Source organism: Salvelinus sp. IW2-2015, linkage group LG24 (genome assembly GCF_002910315.2).
Source record: "Salvelinus sp. IW2-2015 linkage group LG24, ASM291031v2, whole genome shotgun sequence".
Taxonomy (NCBI): domain Eukaryota; kingdom Metazoa; phylum Chordata; class Actinopteri; order Salmoniformes; family Salmonidae; genus Salvelinus; species Salvelinus sp. IW2-2015.
The window spans coordinates 802,055-827,054 of record NC_036864.1 but is presented as its reverse complement, the minus strand read 5'-3'; positions in this window follow the sequence as shown (position 1 = coordinate 827,054).

Below are 25,000 nucleotides of genomic sequence, written 5' to 3'. Positions count from 1 at the left end.
ATTTAGTAGGCCTATAACCTTGTTCACACATTTTTTACACGTCTTAATAAGAATAATAGAATATAAAGTTATTGAAGTCCATATTCATACAATCAACAATTAAAGATCCAAAAATCAAATCTAACTTAAATTCAAGCTTTGAAGTGCATTTAAAATAGCTACACACTTAAAACAATTAAATGAAAAAACAAGCACAGCAAAAAAAGAGCTCAAATATTATCAAAGAACATAAAACACAAAGGCATCATTGATTAAAGGCCAAGCTAAAAAGGCTGGTTGACAAAGATGGTGGATAAATTAAGATGTCTTACTCAGGCCATTTATCATAAAAAAATGGTCACAGTTCTGGTCTACTTAAGGGGTGGTTATCCCATAGATGGCAATGCGATAGAAGCTGGGTCTAGTCTACTTGTATTTGAACCACAAAACAATTGCCAGTGAGACGTCTTACTTCCTCTTATGTCTCTCCGCTGGAGCACTTATACCAAATAGTTTGTTTTGATGGGACATGAAGTGTAGTATTACAAGTGTACCACAAATTCAGCAGCCAATCAAATGCATGGCAATAAAAGGCAGGGCATACTGATGCTTGAAAATGACCAATCAAACGAGCTAGCTAACATATATTTTGCAGATGTTATCGCGGGTGTAGCAAAATGCTCCAAGAGTGCAGTAATACCTAGCAATACAAAATAATATATTTTTTGAAAAGAAATATAGAAATATTAGAACAAGCAATGTCAGACTCCGGAATATAAATATATGTATATGATGTTGTGTATAGACATCATGGCCAGTATATGAATAGAAAAGGGGTACAGTAGTTATGTAGGATGAGCCTTGAGTAGAATACAGTATATCAGTATATGTAAGTGGGTAAAATTGTATGTAAACATTATTAAAGTGACCAGTCTTCAATAAATATGTACATAGGGCAGCAGTATCTAAGGTGCAGGGTTGAGCACCAGGTGGTAGCTGGCTAGTAACAGTGACTAAAGTTCAGGGCAGGGTACTGAGCTGAGGTCAGCTAGTAGACAATTTAGATACAAGCTGTTTTTTAGTCTCTCGGTCACAGCTTTGATGCATCTGTACTGTCTCCACCTTCCTAGATAGTACGGGGGTTAACAGGCCGTGGCTCGGGTGGCTGAGGTCCTTGATGATCTTCTTGGCTTTCCTGTGACACCGGGTGCTTTAAATGTCCTACGGTGCATTTACAGCCCCCGGTAATGTGCTGGGCAAAATAAATGTATTCAGCCTCCTGTGGGTGAATGTGAAGTAGAAGTCCGTCACTGGCCTCGGGAAGCATTTAGAACTTTAACGCACCCACACATTCATCACTCTTCCTTGCTCCGTTATCAGATAAGGTAACAATGTGGGTGGACACACAAGTTAACTTCTCTGTCTTAGTACATACATTTCACACTTATGTCAGTGTTCATATTTAATATAAGCAATATTTATTATACTTATCGATGTTGTGGATGAGAGCGTTTGTTTGTTTGTTTGTTCTGTTCCTCTCTCTCTCCATCTCTGTAGCTTCCGGGTATGCTGGATAAGGACCCAAGCTAAGGGAATGGGCTGACTTTGTAGTGCCTGTCCCGAATGGCTCATTCATGTAAATGGGCTTATTGAAAGACACTGTCAGTAGTGATGTAATTTTGTAAATGTTATATTGTGATATTGTTTCATAAAAAACATGTTGCAATGTATATACTTTAGTATGTTTAGTTAAATGGAAAATGTAGGTTTGACTAGGTAATTGCTCAATTAATTAGGGTTAATTGTTCTGAGGGGAGGGGCTATCCCTACAAAAGGAGCCTCTCAGTTCATGGGAAGGCATTTTGGATTGAGCTGTGGATGGGGTAGCATTGTTTTTAGCTGGCCAATAAGGTATATGTTTGATGGCAGTTGTTACGAATCCCTTTGGCCCGACAGTCTAGGGGGGATGGTAACGAGACCTGTAACATAACTCATGCAATGTATAATAGTGAAAACCTAAAAGTGAGAACGAAAAAACCACAGACAACTAAATTACGGTCAAACACTCATGGTTTATTTGTAAACACACGGTAATGGGGAGGCAGGAAAAGGGGATGAGCTGGACCCAAGGAAAGGAAAGAAGGAAAGAAACAAATATCCAAAAACACCCCTAAGCTAGACTAGGCTACTTCAATACTGGGTAGCTAACTAACCAAAAATACAGTGGGTGGTCCGCCCAGTTCTAACTAGTGTTCTTAGACAAAGTATTCCTACGGGTAGTGTGTGCCCATGGGCGACTTGTCTTGGTACCCCCTTTTCCCACCATCAAACACACAGTCAAACACCATAACAAAACAATACTCACAGAATAACGGACAAAGTGACATGTAGTTGCAAATGTGATGTGATAGGGTAATGGAAACAGGAGGAGGTGTCTTCTGATTGATGACTGATTGGCGAATGATTATTGCCACCTGTGAGGGGAGAAGGAGAGAAAATAAATATACACAGGATACACACACACAGAATACCTGTATCCGTAACACTCCCACCCTTAAAAGAGCAACCCTAGGGGGGATTGCGAACAAACAATTTATCTTGAACCAAGTGAACCAAACCAAGGTAACCTTACAAAACATACAAAAATAATTTTTACACACGAGACAAAGCATCTGCTAACACATTTTCAGAACCTTTTTTATGCCAGATCTCCAAATTATAATTTTGTACAATAAGCGTCCAACGCATAAGGCGCTGGTTCTGGTTGTACATCCGCTGGAGAAACACTAAGGGGTTATGGTCAGTATATATGATCACTGGTAGGGCACTGGAACCAATATATACTTCAAAGTATTGCAGAGCTACCAACAAAGCAAGAGCTTCTTGTTCTATGGTCGCATAGTTTGTTTGACATTTGTTACATTTACGAGAAAAATAACAAACGGGATGATCCACTCCACTCTTGTCCTGCTGGAGTAAAACAGCACCAGCACCTCTGGCGCTAGCATCTACCTCAAGTTTAAAAGGTTGTTCAAAATCTGGAGCAGCAAGTACAGGGGTATTACATAAGAGTGCTTTAGCAGATTCAAAAGCTACCTGACAATCATGGGGACCACTCAAACGATCTAGCCGGACTGAGCAAATCGGTCAATGGAGCAACTACCGCAGATACATTTTTACAGAAACTACGGTAGTAGCCAACCATCCCCAAAAAGCGGCGCAGCTCTCGTCTTGTGGTAGGTGCAGGAAATGCAGTTATAGCCAAGACCTTGGCATCAACAGGGCGCACCTGTCCATGGCTGACCTCTTTGCCGAGATAGGTAACAGTAGCCTTCCCAAACTCGCACTTTGCCAAGTTCAGGGTTAGAGAAGCAGCTGCCAAACGTTCACATACTACCCTTAGAGAGTAGCGGAACACCCACAACATTCCGCTGAAAAGGCAGCGAGCGAAATTCAAAAATATTTTTGGGAAATATGTAACTTTAACACATTAACAAGTCCAATACAGCAAATAAAAGATAAACATCTTGTTAATCTACCCATCGTGTCCAATTTAAAAAAAAAAGATCACCACCAAATCCAAAAAACACACAGCCATTTTTCCCAGCCAAAGAAAGTCACAAAAGCAGAAATAGAGATAAAATTAATTACTAACCTTTGATAATCTTCATCAGATGACATTCATAGGACATCATGTTACACAATACATGTATGTTTTGTTCGATAATGTGCATATTTATATCCAAAAATCTCGGTTTACATTGGCGCCATGTTCAGAAATGCCTCCAAAATATCCGGAGTAATTACAGAGAGCCACGTCAAATAACAGAAATACTCATCATAAACTTTGATGAAAGATACATGTTTTACATATAATTAAAGATACACTTGCTCTTAATGCAACCACAGTGTCAGATTTTTTAAAAACCTTACGGAAAAAGCATATCATGCAATAATCTGAGACGGCGCTCAGAAATACACATTTCTCCGCCATGTTGGAGTCAACAGAAATACGAAATTACATCATAAATATTCCCTTACCTTTGATGATCTTTCATCAGAATGCAGTGCCAGGAATCCTAGTTCCACAATAAATCATTGTTTTGTTCGATAATGTCCATTACTAATGTCCAATTAGCTACTTTTTCTAGCACGTTTAGTTCACATGTCCAAACGCTGGCGCCGGTACAGGTGAACTCGGACGAAAACTTCAAAAATTTTTATTCCAGGTCGAATAAACTGGTCAAATTAAGTAGAGAATCAATCTTCAGGATGTTGTTATCATATTTATCCAATAACGTTCCAACCGGAGCGTTCGTTTTTGTCTACAGAGAAATGGAACGCATGGCCATATCATGACTAGTGCGCCTGACCAGGAACTAGCATTCTGCCAGACCACTGACTCAAATAGCTGCCATCCGGCCCCACATCACACTAGAGGCTTCATTCCATGTTCTACTGACTGTTGACATCTAGTGGAAGGCGTAGGAAGTGCGAACAGATCCATATCTTACTGGGATGTGAATAGACGATGAGTTTAACATCAATCAGCCCCAGAATTTCCACTTCCTGTTTGGAAGTTTGCCTGCCATATGAGTTCTGTTATACTCACAGACATAATTCAAACAGTTTTAGAAATTTCAGAGTGTTTTCTATCCAATAGTAATAATAATATGCATATATTAGCATCTGGAACAGAGTAGGAGGCAGTTCACTATGGGCACGCGATTCTTCCAAAGTGAAAATGCTGCCCCCTATCCCTAAAGTTTTAATTTGTAAAAAGGTGTCACATGCATGACGCTGGAGAGATGAAGCAGGTATGGGGAGTCAAACATTTGATATAGAACTGACATGGAACTAGACAGGAACAGCGTCAGCAAACGAGTAATACAGACAAAAAACAATTAATGCAGCAGCAGGGAACAGAGTACTGGAACTGACAAATATAAGGGAGGTAATAAACAGGTGATGAGTGAGTCCAATATCGCTGATGCGCGTGACGAGGGAAGGCAGGTGTGCGAAATAGATGGCAGGAGTGCGTGATGCAGGGCAGCCTTGCGCCCTCAAGTGCCAGGGGGGGGAGAGCGGGAGCAGACGTGACAGTACCCCCCCCCTTTAGGGGCGCCACCCGGCATCCCACGTGGGCGAACCGGCCGAGACATGGGCGCTGGGCAAGTGGATTGGGGCGTGGAAGTCCCATGAACCGGCAGGAGCTTGGGAGCCCGACGATCCGGCTGAGGCAAGACGCCTGTCAATCCCACTGCAGCGAGGGAGCCCGATGAGGAGGAGCGTGACTTGGGATGGAAACCAGCCGAGCCAACCGAGGCAAGGTAACCTCTCGAGCCAGCCAGAGCGTGGAAACCCTAGTTCCATCGGCGGCGGAATCCACCCCGACGTCACCAACAAACAAAAAACTCCTGGGCCGGCTGGGCGAACAAGAACTGACGATCCGGCTGAGGCCCGACGTGGGATGGACGCCATCTGAGCCAACCAGGGCAAGGATACTTCTCGAGGCAGCTAGGGCGTGGAAACCCGACGAGCTGGCTAGGCACCCCCGGTTCCATTGGCGGCGATCCAGAACCGAAGTCACCACCAACCGGAACGCCAGTCCTACCCGATGCTTCGTATGTAGGCTACTGCATTCTGTCACATGCATGACGCTGCAGAGACGAAGCAGGTACAGGGAGTCAAACGTTTAATATAGAACGGACATGGAACGAGACAGGAACAGCATCAGCAAACGAGTAATATACAGGTGATGAGTGAGTCCAGGTGAGTCCAAAATCGTTGATGCACATGACGAGGGAAGGCAGGTGTGCGTAATAGATGGTAGGAGTGCGTGATGCAGGGCAGCCTGGCGCCCTCAAGCGATAGGGGAGGAAGAGCGGGAGCAGACTTGACAAAAGGGGTGTGAATAGTTTCTGAAGGCACCCTCTATAGCTACCTCAATTACCTTGTTTTCCTGCGCATCGACTTGGTACTGGTACTCCCTGTATATAACCAAATTATTTTTACTTGTTGTTGTTATTAGTTATTCGGTCTGTATTTATTCCTTGTGTCACTACTTTTTTTTCTTTAACTCTGCATTGTTGAAAAATGACCAGTAAATAAGCGTCTCAGTTTTAGTCTAGACCTGCTGTTTACGAAGCATGTGACAATTTTGTTTTTGTTTTATTTGACCAGAGACTTCACACCTGCTTCTTAAAAAAAATGCGCAGACTCCCACCCACTCCCACCCACTCACTCACATACAAACCTTGATGACTTATTTTTTATATATATAATTGTCTTGATATTCTGTATTTTTGATAAATGTGTTAGCTTTAGAGCAACAATCTTGAACTTGTGTTATTTCATTACTATTTTCTTGGCAGGGGTTTGGAATATATTTTACTGGGGAGGAGGGGCTGTGACAAGAGAGGGGGGAGCTGTGACAATGGTGACGTGTGAGTGTCAGGATAACTTAATGACATGTTTTATGCTGGACACATTGGCAGTCAGGTTAACACCCCATGCTTCCCCTTATTTGACTGTCGACGGAGAAACAAGCTTTTGAGTGTTCAGAGATAAAACACCCAAGTACTTCCGACTGGCATGGAAGTGGCTATATAATTTATATTTTTTAAACCTTTATTTAACTGGGCAAGTCAATTAAGAACAAATAATTTTTTCAATGATTGCCTGATTGCCTACAACATGGTAGCAGCAAAAACATGGTACAAACTTTGTTAGGCACAGGCAACAGAACGAAAGGAAAAAAAGTCTAGACATCAATACATCACGCGAAGCAACCACAAGTGTCAGTAAGAGTGTCCATGATTGAGTCTTTGAATGCAGAGATGGAGATAAAAACTGTTGAGTTTGAGTGTTTTCTGTAGTCGTCTTACCAAAACCACATGACCTTTGTTTTGGAGGGGTTCAGAACAAGGGTAAGGGCAGAGAAAGCTTGTTGTAGAGCGTTTAACACATCTGGGGAGGGGCCAACTGCATATAAATGGAAGATAGAGCTTCCTACTACCTGAGCTACACAATATACTGTATATAAAAGTATATGGACACCCCTTAAAATTTGTGGATTTGGCAATTTCAGCCACACCTGTCACTAACAGGTGTAAAAAAATATGCGCACAGCCATGCAATCTCCATAGACAAACATTGGCAGTAGAATGGCCTTACTGAAGAGCCCAGGGACTTTCAGCGTGGCACGTCATAGGATGACACCTATCCTACAAATCAGTTTGCCAAATGTATGCCCTGCTAGAGCTGCCCCAGTCAACTATAAGTGTTGTTATTGTGAAGTGGAAACGTCTAGGAGCACCAACGGCTCAGCGGCAAAGTGGTAGGCCACACAAACTCAAAGAACGGAACCCGCCGAGTGCTGAAGCGTGTAGTGCGTAAAATTCGTCTCTCCTTGGTGCAACACTCACAACCGAGTTCCAAACTGCCTCTGGAAGCAACATCAGCATCAGAACTGTTCATCTGGAGTTTAATGAAATGGGTTTCCATGGCCGAGCAGCTGCACACAAGCCTAAGATCACCATGCACAATGCCAAGCGTCGGCTGGAGTGGTGTAAAGCTTGCCGCCATTAGACTCTGGAGAAGTGGAAACGCGTTCACCATCTGGCATTCTGACAGATGAATCTGGGTTTGGCGGATGCCAGGAGAACGCTACCTTCCCCAATACATAGTGCCAACTGTAAAGTTAGTGGAGGAGGATTAATGATCTGGGGCTGTTTTTCATGGTCTGGGCTAAGCCCCTTAGTTCCAGTGAATGGAAATCTTAATACTAAAGCATACAATGATATTCTAGATGATTATGTGGTTCCAACTTTTGGCAAAAGTTTGGGGAAGGCCCTTCCCTGTTTCAGCATGTCAATGCCCCCGTGCACAAAGCGAGGTCCATACAGAAATGGTTTGTCGAGATCGGTGTGGAAGAACTTGACTGGCCTGAACAGTGAACCTCATTGACAGTTTTGGGATAAATTGGAACACCAACTGCGTGCCAGGCCTAATCGCCCAACATCAGAGCTGGACCACAATTAATGCTCTTACATTTTACATTTTTACATTTTAGTCATTTAGCATATTCTCTTATCCAGAGCGACTTAAAGTAGTGAGTGCATAGATTGTCGTACTGGTCTCCCGTGGGAATCGAACCCACAATCCTGGCGTTACAAGCGCCATGCTCTACCAACTGGAAGCAAGTCCCTGTAGCAATGTTCCAACATGTAGTGGAAAGCCTTTCCAGAAGAGTGGAGGCTGCTATGCTTTCTGCCAATATCAGATATGTCTATGTCCTGAGAAATGTTATTGTTACTTACAACCTCATGCTAATCGCATTAGCCTACATTAGCTCAACCGTCCCGTGGAAGGCACACCGATCCCGAAGAAGGTTTACTCATTAAGGTAGGGGGCACTATTTTCACCTCCGGATGAAAACCCAGATTCCATTCCCTATGGCGTCCACTAGTTGTGAACAGTCTTTAGACATTTTTCAGAATAAAAGCCTGAAACAATGAGAGAGAATGACAACATTGAGTGGACGCTGGGATGCCCTCAGAGCTGGTTACTGCGCACGACCGAGAGTGCGCTTTTCTTGTTTTTCTTTTATATTGACGACGCTATTGTCCGGTTGAAATATTATCGATTATTTACACAACCTGAGGATTGATTACAAACATCGTTTGACATGTTTCTACGAACTTTACGGATACTATTTGAAATTTTCGTCTGCCTCTTGTGACCGCATTTGAGCCATTGGATTACTGAACAAAACGCGCCAACAAAATGGAGGTTTTTGGATATAAAGAGGGACTTTATCGAACAAAACAAACATTTATGGTGTAACAAGGAGTCTTGTGAGTGCAACCATATGAAGATCATCAAAGGTAAGTGATTAATTGTATTGCTATTTCTGACTTTCGTGACTAATATACTTGGCTGGTAACTGTACATAATGTTTTGTGTGCTGAGCGCTGTCCTCAGATAATCGCATGGTTTGCTTTCGCCATAAAGCTTTTTTGAAATCTGACACGGCGGCTGGATTAACAAGAAGTTAATCTGTCTAGGGGACGTGAGACGGTAGCGTCCCACCTCTTCAACAGCCAGTGAAACTGCAGGGCGCCATATTCAAAACAACAGAAATCCCATAATTAAAATTCCTCAAACATACATGTATTTTACACCATTTTAAAGATACACTTGTTGTAAATCCAGCCACAGTGTCCAATTTCAAAAAAGCTTTACGACGAAAGCAAACCGAATGATTATGTTAGGTGAGTGCCTATTCACAGAATAACAGCCATTTTTCAAGCCAAAGAGAGGATTCAGAAAAAGCAGAAATATAGATAAAATTAATCACTAACCTTTGATGATCTTCATCAGATGACACTCATAGGACTTCATGTTACACAATACATGTATGTTTTTTTTGGTAAAGTTCATATTTATATCCAAAGATCAAAGTTTACATTGGCGCATTACGTTCAGAAGTTCCAAAACATCCTTTGATTTTGCAGAGAGCCACATCAATTTACAGGAATACTCATAATAAACATTGCTAAAAGATACAACTGTTATGCATGGAATTTTAGATGCACTTCTCCTTAATGCGCTGTGTCCGCTGTGTCAGATTTCAAAAAAGCTTTACGGAAAAAGCAAACCATGCAATAATCTGAGTCGGCGCTCAGAGCCCAAACAAAACATATCCGCCATATTTTGCAGTCAACAGAAGTCAGAAATAACATTATAAACATTCACTTACCTTTGATGAGCTTCATCAGAATGCACTCCCAGGAATCCCAGTTCCAGAAGAAATGTTTGTTTTGTTCGATAATGTCCATCATTTATGTCCAAAGTCCTCCTTGTTGTTCTAGTGTTCAGTACACTTTCCAAACTCACGACGCGCGGGCAAGCCCAGCGGAAAGTATGGACGAAAAGTTAAAAAAGTTATATTACAGTCCTTAAAATATGACAAACAAAGTTTTGAATCAATCTTTAGGATGTTTTTATCATAACTCTTCAATATTGTTCCAACCGGAGAATTCCTTTGTCTTCAGAAAAGCAAATGGAACTTGAGCGTACTCTCATGTGAACGCGCATGGTCAGAGCATGGTCAGCTCATGGCTGCTGGCAGACCTCTGACTCATTCCCCTCTCATTCGCCCCCACCTCACAGTAGAATCATCAGACAAGGTTCTAAAGACTGTTGGCATCTAGTGGAAGCCTTAGGAAGTGCAAAATTACCAATATCCCACTATCTTCAATAGGAGCTGAGTTGAAAATCGACCAACCTCAGATTTCCCACTTCCTGGTTGGATATTTTCTCAGGTTTTTCCCTGCCATATGAGTTCTGTTATACTCAAAGACGTTGTAAAAACTTCAGAGTGTTTTCTATCCAAATCTACTAATAATATGCATATTCTAGCTTTTATGGCTTTGTAGCAGGCCGTTTACTCTGGGCATGCTTTTCATCCGGATGTGAAAATACTGCCCCCTACCCCAAAGAAGTTAACACAGTGTCCAAAGAAGGGCCAGAAGTATACAGAATGGTGTCATCTGCGTAGAGGTGAATCATAGAATCAACAGCAGCAAGAGCAACATCATTGATGTATACAGAGAAAAGAGTTGGCCCGAGGATTGAACCCTGTGGCACCCCCATAGACTGCCAGAGGTCCGGACAACAGGCCCTCTGATTTGACACACAGAACTCTGTCAGAGAAGTAGTTATTTGAGAAACCAAGGCTGTTGAGTCAGCCGATCAGAATGTGGTGATTGACAGAGTCGAAAGCCTTGGCCAGGTCGATGAAGACAGCTGCAAAGTATTGTCTCTTATCGATGGCGGTTATGATATCATTTAGGACCTTGAGCGTGGCAGAGGTGCACCCATGACCAGCTCGAAAACTAGATTGCATAGCGGAGAAGGTACGGTAGGATTTGGAATGGTCGGTGATCTGTTTGTTAACATGGCTTTCGAAGACCTTAGAAAGGCAGGGTAGGATAGATATAGGTCTGTAGCAGTTTGGGTCTGGAGTGTCTCCCCCTTTGACGAGGGGGATGACCGCGGCAACGTTCCAATCTTTGGGGATCTCAGATGATACGAAAGAGAGGTTGAACAAGCTAGTAATAGGGGTTGTAACAATTTCAGTGGATCATTTTAGGAAAAGAGGTTCCAGATTGTCTAGCCTTGCTTATTTGTAGGGGTCCAGATTTTGCAACACTTTTTTAGAACATCAGCTATCTGGATTTGGGTGAAGGCAAAATGGGGGAGGCTTGGGCAAGTTGCAGTGAGGGGTGCAGGGCGGTTGACCGGGGTAGGGGTAGCCAGGTGGAAAGCATGGCCAGCCRTAGAAAAATGCTTATTGAAATTCTCAATTATCGTGGGTTTATCGGTGGTGACAGTGTTTCCTAGCCTCAGTGCAGTGGGCAGCTGGGGGGAGGTGCTCTTATTGTCCATGGACTTTACGGTGTCCCAGAACTTTTTGGAGTTAGTGCTATAGGATGCAAATTACTGTTTGAAAAAGCTAGCCTTTGCTTTCCTAACTGCCTGTGTATACTGGTTCCTAACTTCCCTGAAAAGTTGCATATCGTGGGGGCTATTCGATGTTAATGCAGTACGCCACAGGATGTTTTTGTGCTGGTCAAGGGCAGTCAGGTCTGGTGTGAACCAAGGGCTATATCTGTTCCTGGTTCTACATTTTTTGAAAGGGCATGATTATTTAAGATGTTGAGGAAAGCACTTTTAAAGAATAACCAGGCATTCTCTACTGACGGAGGATGCCTCTGTTGCCACAAAGTTGGAAGAACAGAATGGTCTAGAATGTCATTGTGTGCTGTAGTGTTGAGATTTCCCTTCACTGGAACTAAGGGGCCTAGCCCGAACCATGAAAAACAGCCCAGAACAATATTCCTCCTCCACCAAAATGTAGAGTTGGCCCTATACATTGGGGCAGGTAGCGTTATCCTGGCATCCGCCAAACACAGATTTGTTCATCAGCCTGCCAGATGGTGAAGAGTGATTTATCACTCCAGAGAACGCGTTTCCACTGCTCCTGAGGCCAATGGCGGCGAGCTTTACAACACTCCAGCCGACACTTGGCATTGCGCATGGTGATCTTAGGCTTCTTGAAGCTCCACATGAACAGTTATTGTGCTGACGTTGCTTCCAGAGGCAGTTCAGTACTCGGTAGTCAGTGTTGCAAACGAGTTTAGACGATTCTGTGAGATTGCGTGGCCTACCACTTTGCGGCTGAACCATTGTTGCACCTAAACATTTCCACTTCACCATAACAGCACATACAGTTGACCGGGGCAGCTCTAGCAGGGCAGCAATTTGAGGAACTAACTTGTAGGAAAGGTGGCATTACATTTACATTTACATTTAAGTCATTTAGCAGACGCTCTTATCCAGAGCGACTTACAAATTGGTGCATTCACCTTATGATATCCAGTGGAACAACCACTTTACAATAGTGCATCCTAACTCTTTTAAGGGGGGGGGGTTAGAAGGATTACTTTATCCTATCCTAGGTATTCCTTAAAGAGGTGGGGTTTCAGGTGTCTCCGGAAGGTGGTGATTGACTCCGCTGACCTGGCGTCGTGAGGGAGTTTTCCACCATTGGGGTGCCAGAGCAGCGAACAGTTTTGACTGGGCTGAGCGGGAACTGTACTTCCTCAGAGGTAGGGAGGCGAGCAGGCCAGAGGTGGATGAACGCAGTGCCCTTGTTTGGGTGTAGGGCCTGATCAGAGCCTGAAGGTACGGAGGTGCCGTTCCCCTCACAGCTCCGTAGGCAAGCACCATGGTCTTGTAGCGGATGCGAGCTTCAACTGGAAGCCAGTGGAGAGAGCGGAGGAGCGGGTGACGTGAGAGAACTTGGGAAAGTTGAACACCAGACGGGCTGGCGGCGTCTGGATGAGTTGTAGGGGTTTAATGGCACAGCAGGGAGCCCAGCCAACAGCGAGTTGCAGTAATCCAGACGGGAGATGACAAGTGCCTGGATTAGGACCTGCGCCGCTTCTGCGTGAGGCAGGGTCGTACTCTGCGAATGTTGTAGAGCATGAACCTACAGGAACGGGTCACCGCCTTGATGTTAGTTGAGAACGACAGGGTGTTGTCCAGGATCACGCCAAGGTTCTTAGCACTCTGGGAGGAGGACACAATGGAGTTGTCAACCGTGATGGCGAGATCATGGAACGGGCAGTCCTTCCCCGGGAGAAGAGCAGCTCGCCTTGCCGAGGTTCAGCTTGAGGTGGTGATCCGTCATCCACACTGATATGTCTGCCAGACATGCAGAGATGCGATTCACCCACCTGGTTATCAGAGAGGGGGGAAAGGAGAAGATTAATTGTGTGCTCCTGCAATAGCAATGATAGGAGAGACCATGTGAGGAATATGACAGAGCCAAGTGACTTGTGTATAGCGAGAATAGGAGAGGGCGCTAGAACAGAGCCCTGGGGGACACCAGTGGTGAGAGCACGTGGTGGCGAGACAGATTTCCTCGACGCCACCTATGGTAGGAGCGACCTGTCAGGTGAGGAGACGCAATCCAAGCGTGGGCGCGCCGGAGATGCCCAGCTCGGAGAGAGGTGGAGAGGAGGATAATGAGTCACAGTATCAAAGGCAGCCGATAGGTCTAGAAGGATGAGAGCAAGGAGAGAGAGTTAGCTTTAGGCAGTGCGGAGCCGCCTCCGTGACACAGAGAAGAGCGCAGTCTCAGTTGAATGACTAGTTTGAAACCTGACTGATTTGGATCAAGAAGGTCTATTCTGAGAGAGATAAGCAGGAGAGCTGGCAAAGGACGGCACGTTCAAGAGTTTTGGAGAGAAAAGAAAGAAGGGATATTCTGGTCTGTAGTTTTGAACATCTGAGAGGATCGAGGTAGGTTTTTCAGAAGGGGTGCAACTCTCGCTCTCTTGAAACGGAAGGGACGTAGCCAGCGGTCAAGGATGAGTTGATCGCAGCGAGAGTGGAGCGTTAAGGACTGAGGTCCCGGATAATGGTTCTGAGAAGAAGTTGGCAGACGAACCAAGAGGTTGAGGGATATTGGTGGTGGGCAGCCCGAGCATGCTGGCATAAGTCAAGCTGGGTATCTTCGGGCGGTCTGTGACCTCGTCCACAATAGACGCGAGATTTCCTATCTGTCGATGCAGTGCGGGAGAAAGAGGTCCAAAGCCTAAGGGGTAGGCAGATGGTTGAGCAGAACCCAGCTGGGTCCGTCGCTTGACTATCATGACAAACTAGAGATCGCGATCTTGTGATGCGGTCGCACGCTCTTTCTCAAAAACGGGTTTGACGGAAGTCATCACGACACAGAAAGAGGAGAGGTGGGGGGAGGGGGGGGAGCTCAGGCAGTGGAGGAGAACGGTGCTCAATCAGGCAGCTTCCTAGGGTTAGAGGGCCCAGAATGTCTTGGAATTCACGGGTATAAAAATTGGCTTTTAGCTAGGCGAGGACATGAGAGGATTAGGAGTGCGATATAGGATGCCAGCTGTCCTCGGTGGCGAGTTGCTAGAGTTTTCCTCATATTCCCGTCGGGAGAAGCTGCCCGGAGCCCTGTTCCTCCCTGTGAGCTCGACCAATGGTACGTCACTTCGAGCCACGCGAGTCATGAGCGGTGAAGGAGCACCGAGCACCGCCGGTCCTTTGTGAGGATGGGGACCATAGAGAGTCAAAGGATGCAGAAAGGGAGGAGAGGAGGGTTGAGGAGGCAGAATCAGGAGATAGGTGGAGAAGGTTTGAGCAGAGGGAAGAGATGATAGGATGGAAGAGGAGAGAGTAGCGGGGAGAGAGAGCGAAGGTTGGGACGGCGCGATACCATCCGAGTAGGGGCAGTGTGGGAAGTGTTGGATGAGAGCGAGAGGGAAAGGATACAAGGTAGTGGTCGGAGACTTGGAGGGAGTTGCAATGAGATTAGTGGAAGAACAGCATCTAGTAAAGATGAGGTCAAGCGTATTGCCTGCTTGTGAGTAGGGGGGAAGGTGAGAGGGTGAGGTCAAAAGAGGAGAGGAGTGGAAAGAAGGAGGCAGAGAGGAATGAGTCAAAGGTAGACGTGGGAGGTTAAAGTCACCCAGAACTGTGAGAGTGAGCCATCCTCAGGAAAGGAACTTATCAGGGCGTAAAGCTCATTGATGAACTCTCCAAGGGAACCTGGAGGGCGATAAATGATAAGGATGTAAGCTTGAAAGGGCTGGTAACTGTGACAGCATGGAATTCAAAGGAGGCGATAGAAGATGGGTCAGGGGAGAAAGAGAGAATGTCCACTTGGGAGAGATGAGGATCCCAGTGCCACCACCCGCTGACCAGAAGCTCTCGGGGTGTGCGAGAACACGTGGGCAGACGAGGAGAGAGCAGTAGGAGTAGCAGTGTTATCAGTGGTAATCCATGTTTCCGTCAGTGCCAAGAAGTCGAGGACTGGAGGGAAGCATAGGCTGAGATGAACTCTGCCTTGTTGGCCGCAGATCGGCAGTTCCAGAGGCTGCCTGAGACCTGGAACTCCACGTGGGTCGTGCGCGCTGGACCACCAGGTTAGAGTAGCAAGCGGCCACGCGGTGTGAAGCGTTTGTATGGTCTGTGCAGAGAGGAGAGAACAGGGATAGACAGACACATAGTTGACAGGCTACAGAAGAGGCTACGCTAATGCAAAGGAGATTGGAATGACAAGTGGACTACACGTCTCGAATGTTCAGAAAGTTAAGCTTACGTTGCAAAAAATCTTATTGACTAAAATGATATAGTACTGCTGGCTGGTGAAATAGGCTAGCTAGCAGTGGCTGCGTTGTTACTTGTTTGAAAGTGTAGCTGGCTAGGTAACCTCGACAATTACTCTAGACTACACAATTATCTTGGATACAAAGACGGCTATGTAGCCAGCTAAGATCAAACAAATCAAACTGTTGTACTGTAATGAAATGAATGTAATACTACCTGTAATACTACCTGTGGAGCAAAGCGGAATGCAACTACTCGCTCCAAACCAAACGGAAGTGCGTATCGTAGAGGGAGAGGCAATAGAAGTGTTGTTTCTTGTATTATGTCTTTTGTGTCTTTAGAGGACTGCTTCACCTTAATGTCCCCTTTCCCTTTCTTCTGTCCTTATTTTGTCCCACTTTGTCCCTTCTTCTCTTCTGCCAACTAGACACCCCTTGTTAGCTAGCTAGCTTCTTTCAGGAATGTCCCTAGCAACTGCCTAGCAACAGGTAAACACAACTGCCTAGCAACAGGTAAACAACTTAGCTAGCTAAGAAAACGGTATAATTTTATGAAAGATTGTTACTTTTTCAAAAGCCTTTCTTCTTTGTTTGCTGCTTGTTTGGTCTCCTATTCAGTTTGCAGTTTTCTTTTGATTTTTTTCGATGTACTTTACTCTAAAAAAACATTTAAATTTCAATATTTGTAGGAGCTCATCTTTTCAGCTGCTGCTGCTTAATTTGGAACTCCGGAACACATGGTGATGTTGATGATGTTGATGATGTGATGTTCATCTGATGATGGTGCCACGTTGAATGTCATTGAGCTTTTCAGTTAGGTCATTCTACTACCAATGTTTTGTCTATGGCAATTTTATGGCTTTTTGCTCAAATGTATACACCTGTCAGCAAAGGGTCTAGCAGAAATAGCCGAATCCAATCATTTGAAGGGGTGTCCAAATACTTTTGTATAAATAGTGTATCTGTGACAGATTCATATCTGTATACCCAGTCATGTGAAATCCATAGATTAGGGCCTAATGATTAGGGCCTGATTTACTTATATGAAGGTGGAACGCTTCAAGTTCCTCGGCGTACACATCATGGACAAACTGAAATGGTCCACCCACACAGACAGTGTGGTAAAGAAGGCCCAACAGCGCCTCTTCAACCTCAGGAGGCTGAAGAAATTTGGCTTGGCACCTAAAACCCTCACAAACCTTTACAGAAGCACAATTGAGAGCATCCTGTCGGGCTGTATCACCGTCTGTTACGGCAACTGTACCGCCCACAACGGCAGGGTTCTCCAGAGGGTGCTGCGGTCTGCACAACGCATCACCGGGGTAAAACTACCTACCCTCCAGGACACCTACAGCACCTGATTATCAAGGACAACAACCACCCACACCACTGCCTGTTCACCCCGCTATCATCCAGAAGGCGAGGTCAGTACAGGTGCATCTAAGCTGGGACCGAGATACTGAAAAACAGCTTCTATCTCAGGGCCATCAGACTGTTAAATAGCCATCACTAGCACATTAGAGGCTGTTGCCTATATACATAGACTTGAAATCACTGGCTATTAATAAATGGAACACTAGTCACTTTGTCACGAATTGTTGGATTCGGCTACTTCTGCCAGACCCTTTGCTGACAGGTGTATACAATCGAGCAAACAGCCATAACATTTTTACATTACTCAATCTCATTTGTATATACTGTATTCAATCAATTTTATTTTATATAGCCCTTCGTACATCAGCTAATATCTCGAAGTGCTGTACAGACACCCAGCCTAAAACCCCAAACAGCTAGTAATGCAGGTGTAGAAGGTACCTCTCTTAAGCTCTTCCTGTATTCGCACACTTATAAGACGCTGGTACGTGGGTCATATGCTTATATACGGATGGCAAATACCGAGAAGCGCTTGATGGACAGGTAGCGCGTCAGTGATGCATTACGGTGTGGGCGCCCATCCGAAGAAACCCCCGACAGGGCCAAACAGGAAGGATATAACCCCACCCACCGGTTTCGCCGGTAATAGTGTATGGGATGCACTCGCGCACCACTCAAGACTGAAGCGCCAAATCACTGAGTCCGATCGTAATCCCTCGTAATACACTCATTACATGAAGACGAAGGTACGGTGCCGCATGCCGCCAGATATAGCCCACAAAGGTACTCCACCAGCGCAGGATCACACTCCGAGGATGGGAGAGGCAGCGGGATAAACGGGAGCGGCTAAATCAGAACAGCGCATAGATTAGTCATGGACTCAACAGCTCGAGTTTCGAAGTACTGCCCGACCGGTGCTGAGGATGCTTATATGTACACAACACCAGTCTCTATAGCCTCCAAGATCGACCAAGCACCTGTAACCGGGGGTCGTGACCAACAGAGGCGAGAGAATCTACAGGTCGCGAGAGAGTGGGAGACCTGCGCGTGGAGTTGATTGACACGAGCCAAGGGCGGTTCGCGTTGCTCTCCAGCTGAACCTTTTCCGTTCACCTTCGACAGAGCTCCTGGTGCCCGGACGTACACTAATCATAATGACCTACTGAAGAGATAAGTCTTCAGTGAGCTACTATAAGAGGTTGAGAAGCCGAGTCTCTCTGCGTCTTCACTCATGGGTAGGCTAGATCTGTTCGCTTAAAAATGGAGATGGCGTATAGTTGTAGAAGACGACTGCGTTCTGCGTTCGCCGCAGTTCGAGACTTAGTAAAATTTTAGGGACAAGCTCAGGAGGCTGCGTTCTCTTGTGATGCTAGCTAGTTATCGTTGTATGTATCGCAGCCGGAACCCAACATTCGCGAAATGTAGTAGGTAGGGATCTCAAGAAGTGTATATCGGGCTTCTAGGTAGGGTGGAAGTGTGGAGTTTATGAGAGCAGTTTAAATGAATCACGTTGATCAATCAGCCTCTTGACCGCTCTTTACAAGAGAAGCAATGAGATGAGAGGTGAAGCTCGCGACACGTGGGGACAGTAGTCATTTGCTCAGTTACCGTTAGCTTTCTTGGGACAGGAACAATGGGTGTAATATGCACTCTCCTTTAAACTATTGTTCGTGTGAGTCTCATGTCTACAGATACACGCGATTGGAAGCTCAGCCGTATTTAGTACTAACTGAAGTTTATTTAGTGCTTTATCCGGGTAGCGAGAGAGATGTTGAGATATGACAATTGTACATGTTCGTAAAGCTACCATGCCGGAGGCTAGTTGAGCAGATAGAAAACTTTAATGGTTCTATTGGAATCTATATCTTGCTCTGTGGTGTCGATCTGTCAGTGGACGCAGAAGGCTAAATTCGTCAGAGAGTTTTTTGCGATAGATGCTGGGCGTGAAATGGACCACAACAGTGGTCTGTCCGGCTCTAGAAAACAGGTATTTTGATATTTCGTCCTCCCGGAGAGAAGAAATGTAGGGGCAGAGGGCAGAAGCCGATTTGAGTTTTCGTTTTCTATGTGGTTCACATTGGTGTCAGACGAGCTTGGACAGCACCATGTGGTCAATCCAGAGGAGATCGTGGTCTCTCAGGATTTTCAGATCAGATATAGGTTTAGGTTTGTTTCCGTCGATTGTGAATCGGAGTAGAACAAGCCACTCTCTCTGTTTGGGTCGAGTCTATACACAATAGTAGAACGTTTTCAGCCATCCCTCTCTGGTCTGGTAATTGTCCTGAGGAAGCATGTCAGGCATTTACGGCAGGAGTCAATTTGGGGGCTTTCAACCATGACTCTACTCTCTATTGAATATGTACTCTCATAGCTCAGTGTGTGCACAGTTCTCTCGCATGACGCTCTAGTGTGAGATATATGCTTTAGCATGGATGTGCTCCTTCAGAATAAACCTCGTCCTCTCGCTCAATCGGAGTAAAATATTAGTGAAACACTATGTCAGGGGTTTCCGTAGTAGATAACGCGATATCTCATCTCGCAAGGAATCACGACTTAGAAGGACATGTCATGGGTGTATCGTCGTCAGAGGACAGGCTACCATTCAAATGTAGCACACAACTAGTCACTATCATTTCCGGAGAGTGTTTCTCAGAGAGTTGGGACCAGGTGATATTGTATATTGAAGAACGCAGGTCTGTTAGGAGGCTATAGTACTGACAGTTAGATCCGATTGCCTACTCCAACACAGTAATTGGTGTGATGTATAAGTCGGTGTCAATACGCGCGCTCTAGAAGGTCTAGAGCACGACGCGACGATGCTAGAGACCTCGGTCTTGGACGCCATTCAAAAGGCATTTACCACCTCTCATCAGTAGCAGTCTCGAGTGCTAAGATATTGGGTCTAAAAGCCAGACACTGAAGCATTATCGTAGACTCGCATTTGTGGATTTGTCTGTTCAACAGATATGGAGCAGTGAGGGTTTGGCAGGTGAGCAGACACGCACTCTCAGGCGCTTGTGTAAGCGATTGAATTTTTTGAGAAGATGAAATAGCGAGGCAGAATTCTATATAGGCGAGGGTTAGTTGGCTTTTTATCCCTGGTTTCTTCGGATGCTAGATATGGGTTTGGCTATTGTTGTACACGAGAGCGTGTGATGCAACTACTCAACTGCTCGAGCTATTTGTGGCTTGAGAGCAGCTTTTTCGGCTAGAGAAACGGGTCCGGGTGTGCAGGCTCGTGTTGGTGTATGGTCAGACCTTATAAGGAAGGCTGCACAGGTCTTGCGGGAAAGGTCTCAAGGAATTCAACAATGACTTTCCAGCAGTTTGGTTATGTTGAGCGAGAATCCGGGTTTCGCGCATCACTCAAGTTATGCTCGATGCGGTTGATGGTTTAGAGCCATGATTATATAAGATCGATACAGGGTGTGTCGTCGTTAGTATGTATATAGATTGCGTACCTAGGATAAACTAAACTTAGGAGAGATGTGGTGCTGTGCGCCACCGATTCGGCGCGAACCTCTTCGCATAGTGCTGATGCTAGATCAACAGGACGCAGCTGGAGCCATGAGAGAGAATTTAGACAGCACTGTTGCAAAGTGTGGTAGCTCGCTCAGATTTGCTTTCTTAATGGTCATGGACCCCTATATATTCCAATACAGGATGAGAGTATGTCAATGAGACATTTATTAGTAACTTTGGTTGTAAAGTTGTTAAGAGGCATCATCGCAATAACACTCTTTAGGGGGTATTATGTCCTCATATTAAGAGGGCGGTTTTTTAGTTGTAGTTAGCATACTGAGTGAAGTTAAACATGAATGTTCAGTTGTGGATTGTGTTTCACTATTGGCTCCACAATCGACATGTAAAGAATGTAGTGAGATACACAGTGTAAGGACTCACGTCGGGTAAAGGAGGGAGTAAGGAGCGTGGCAGTCGTCGTGTATCGGTTAAGTCAGTCTCTGCGCTCAGAGAGAGATACACACGCCTAGGCCCGCGAAGACTCTCCACGGTGGCTATAGTGTGTGTGTTGATAGTGACGCATTTGACTTTCCTTACCACGGGTCCTTTCACACACTTAGTCGCAGATGAAGACTTTCGTCTTCTCGGAACCAGCTTGGATTTGATGTGGTCCTCTCTAGTATTACCGTGAAGGGATTGTGGTGAGTCTTCTGAATGATGAAATCATTGAGTGGTGCGTATATTTAGGGAGCTCGCAAGCTGACGCGATTCGTAGCGAGATCCGATGGCGCCACAGGATGTATAAGACTATAGAGTTCCAGTTAGGTGGTTAACTGATTTCTGCGTTGCTCACTCTGAGGTTCTGTAGTGAGATAGGGGCCATGACTCAGCGCAGGTCTTCGTGGAAAGGCAGCATCACTATATGGTATGGAATTGGTTGTTGATCTTAACTATACGCTATTAATTATGATTGGAATTCTAATACGCTCCGTTGAGTATTTCGAGATTTCTACGCCGGGACTGTGAGACTTGGGAGAGCTACTTTGTTAGTCAGATTATTTTTGTTTGGGAACTCTTGTTCAGAGAGATATTGAACACTATGGTTGAGTGAGCGCATCGCATGAGAAATTATGAAATGTGAACATTGGAACTATATAGCACCTAGCACAGACAATCTTAGTTAAGGCATGGGATCAAAATCTAGTTTCCGGAGATATAGATGATGGGTTGGCAGTCGATAGTTAGATCGGCCAAGAAAGCCAGATGATCGCGAACAAACAACTCTACTGGGTCTGAATAGACTATGGGATCTCGAGAGAGACACTGTTGTGGCAAGTGGCTGCAGTTGAGAACGTATCTTCCACATCTAGATGAAAAGAGATTAAGATGTAGATCAAATCATCTAAGGATAATATTTTATGACTGATTACTTGTGATGATCTGTACACTAATGACTAACAACATGGGTGCCTGTATATGAGCATAGTTTGGGTGTGTGTTTGTTCTCCTGAGAAACTCGCCTAGTTCGCTAGCGCACCGAGCATTAGATAATATGGCGCGAATGGGTGTTCTATGCTTTTTATCACAGGTAAAGCTATAAAGATTATGTTGTTAATTAGTGACAGTATAAGCGGTTGGGCATTGACTTCTTACTGCATAGGCATGGTCTAATGACTATGAAAGCGCGGAGAAGACTAAACACACGTTGACCATTTTCCTTTTTTGTAATTGAAAATTTGCTATCGTAAATGTATCAAAGAGAAGTGCGACGTTCTTGTGTTTTCGTCGCCATCTACACACGGCGGCGATAGAAATGGTTCGCTCAAGAGCGTACCAAACAGATGAGATAAATAGATGCGCCCAAATACAATTTAACTCTCAATACGTAAATTACTTCATTGGGAGGATTTGTCAAGACCACGCTAATGTTTCAGTCAGGCCAATTCACATATAACCGAATATCGAATACCAGGTCGAATTGAGTCTTGTTTTTCGCTTAATGGACTATGACTGCCTTTGAACGTGACGAGTTAACTTCACACATTAAGTAATGTTTGACGACTTTTAGGAGAGTAGAAGAAGTTGATTCGTTTGACGGTGTCGGAGCAGACAGATATCTCTCTACACAAGTCACAGATTGGCATGTGGGTATAGATGGAGGATCGAGTCGATGTCTTAGATGATCACATGTAGTAAGGCATTTTAGCTTTAAAAGGCTGTCGACGCTCACCACCGAAAGTCCAGATGAAGAATAGGGCTATTAAAATGTTTTTGCACCTCTACTAAGGTCGTGATGGTCACAATTCTCAAGAGCACTCGAGTCTCGTCTATGTTGGGTATCGGCTGAAGCTGACTACATCTGACTGGGTGCTATAGGAGACTCAGACCTCACTAAGCTGGCCAGGCATTGTAGCATAAACAATGCCAGATGTGCTTGTTGTCCTGTCAGACCCTATTGGGATTCAAAATTTGAGTGGGTAGTTAGATGGTAGTATAGAATCAAGCTATATCTAATGATACTGTTCAACTAGAGTACTGTCCATTTTATGGTCTGATTGACGCCGCTTGCTCTTGAGCTGTTTCTACGTCATCCGATAATATTTAAATACTCACAACTCATCTATAAAGCCATCTGCCTGATTCCGCTTCTCTTACTGAAGAGGACTATGTATGTAGTATAATTCCATACAGGAAGTATGTATACTCGCTTGGTAGATAGGTATACGTTGTTTGAGATGAATTAAATCTGTGGTCTATAAGCGGTAGTTTTTTCTATGCAGTCCTATATGCTCTGAGAAGGCTAGTGGTATGAATCTTATCAAACGCCAGATTACATCGCTACGAAGCACATTAACTTCATTGTCTCAATCTATCAGGCCGCGCGGATCGCGCTTAACGTACTCCCGATATAAAGTAGATAGTAAGAGAAGATAAATGTATAGTAGAACTATGCCTCCGCCTGCTTGACAAGTCTCTCTGGCACGCGAATACAATATGCATATTATTGTTATTATTGGATAGAAAACACCTTCTAGTTTCTATAGAAGTTGGAATTTTGTCTCTGAGTGGTACAGAACAATTTCTACAGCACTTTTCATGACAGGGTTCAGATTTCAGAAATTTTTACCTCTGATCTGGGGTCTGTTTATAAGGCCACAGTGAATGCTATGAAGGAACCGACACTGCCTACGTCTTCCTCTGGGTGTCTGTACGTCATCACGTTTTCAATGAAGTCGATGGGACGTTCACAGCCATTATAAATGACAAAAATGTACAGAGACCCCTCTTTCTCAACTTGCGCCTCAAGCGTGAAGGCCATCGGACATGCCTCGTTCCAAATCGTTTTCTAACCAGCAATATTTTCCGGTCATGTTCAGTCGTTATAGTTGTTAAAAACATCATAATGTAGTTAATTTGAGCCGTTTTATATCATTTATATCCGTTTAGTGCGATTTTGAGGATTTCTTTGTTGTGCGTTCTGAAAGTTTGGACACACGTTTTAGGGAGTCGGTCGTTGGTGGTGAACATTTCGAAGGACAGAGAACATCTATCGACCAAAAGACGTTTATAACATAGAAAGGATACATTGCCCAAGAATATGATGGAAGAACAGCTCAAAGTAAGCAATATTTAATATGATAAACCGTGTTTCTGTCGAAATATTTTAAACGCATAATTCGCCATTTTTGTTGGTATAGCTTCACTTGGCCAACCCTGTATTGAAAAGTAAGGATAATTTTAAAAATGTAAATCCGCGGTTGCATTAAGAACTAATTTGTCTTTCGATTGCTGTCAACCCTGTATTTTTTAGTCAAGTATATGATTAGCTTTCAATTAAACTAGATCACTCTGATAGATGACGTCAGACCATATTGAGGCTTGATTTCCTAGTATTTTTATTGTGTAACCACGGTTTTGTATGGCTAAATATGCACCTTTTCGAACAAACTGTATATGTATATTGTAAAATGATGTTACAGGAGTGTCATCGGAAGAATTCTGAGAAGGTTAGTGAAAAAATTAATATATTTTGGCGTGATTACGTTATAGCGCTCTTTGCTGGATCGATGCTCTTGTAACGTTTGTTCATGTGGTATGCTAACTTATCGATTTATTGTGTTTTCGCTGAAAAACGCTTAGAAAATCTGAAATATGGTCTGAAATCACAAGAACTGGGTCTTTCCATTGCTATGCTTTGTCTATTTTTATGAAATGTTTTATGATGAGTAAATGGGTCATACACGTTGCTCTATCTAGTAATTCTAGTCGATTTGTGATGGTGGGTGCAATTGTAAACTGTGATTTCTACCTGAAATATGCACTTTTTTCTAAAACAAAACTATCCTATACCATGAATATGTTATCAGACTGTCATCTGAAGAGGTTTTTTCTTGGTTAGTGGATATCAATATCTAGTTGAGCCGAATTGGTGATAGCACCTGAGGAGTAAGAAACTGATGGAGTTAGAATAGTGGTGTATT